This window comes from Balaenoptera ricei, chromosome 9 (genome assembly GCF_028023285.1).
Source record: "Balaenoptera ricei isolate mBalRic1 chromosome 9, mBalRic1.hap2, whole genome shotgun sequence".
Classification (NCBI taxonomy): Eukaryota; Metazoa; Chordata; class Mammalia; order Artiodactyla; family Balaenopteridae; genus Balaenoptera; species Balaenoptera ricei.
This window is the reverse complement of record NC_082647.1, coordinates 7,364,569-7,365,491: the sequence shown is the minus strand read 5'-3', so window position 1 is coordinate 7,365,491 and position 923 is coordinate 7,364,569.

Here is a 923-nt window from a genome sequence, read left to right as displayed (position 1 = left end):
TTACATACTGCAGGTGTAGCTACAGTCTAAAAATAGCTTAGTAGGCTCAAGAGCAGGCCCAACAGGACGGTTCTCATACTTTTGTGATTTATAGCTTCTTTAACTGTTATGGGCATTGACTTGATTCATTTGCTGAAATACAGGTTCGGGAGGACTTTGAGTCACGTTCAGCCTGTTTGAAAGGAGGGTCTTGCTGGAAACTCAGGGTTATGTGGTTGTCTTACCGTAACATACGCTCTGTCAGCCTTAGATACACAACCTCCGTAGATAGCACTTGGTTCTTTGCTGTCCTTTAGCGCAGACCCAGCAAACCCCAACTTCAATAATCCGAGATGTAAGGACGACTGTAGTTTTGGTCCTAACACCGGCCACGTGGGATGTGAACCGCTTCCCCTTGGGAGCCACATTTGCAATTTCTGCAAGTGATGAACGTCGTCTTCATCACAGATCTGTGCCTCATGGTCTCTGATTCAAATCCACTGTCTCCCTACGCCCTGTCCGGCACCTGGCCCTCGCACTCCGCCCATTTCCACCTTCCTGCATCGGGCTGCCCTCCCCCTGGCGCCTCCCTTCAGACGGGGCCTGCTGATTGGGCCTCCAGGAAGAAAAACACTTCCCAGAATGAGCCCTGGTTTGCGGCTGGGCTCTAAGCACCAATCTGCTGAGCACTCCCGGGGTGAGTGAGAAAACAAGACCCACTTAGTTCCGTAGAACAAACCATCCGCGAGCGGAGCCGAGCGAAGCCCAGCCAGCCTGTGGGGCGCAAGTGGCCGCCGGGGCCGGCAGGGGGCGCGCTGCCGCGGCGGGCGGGCGGCGCGTCTAGGCCCGAGCGGTCCCGGGGGTGCGCTCGGTGCCCACAAAGCGCCAGCTGAGGGGCCGTTGCGGGCTGAGCGCGGCTGAGCCTGCCCGCCACCCGAGCTCCA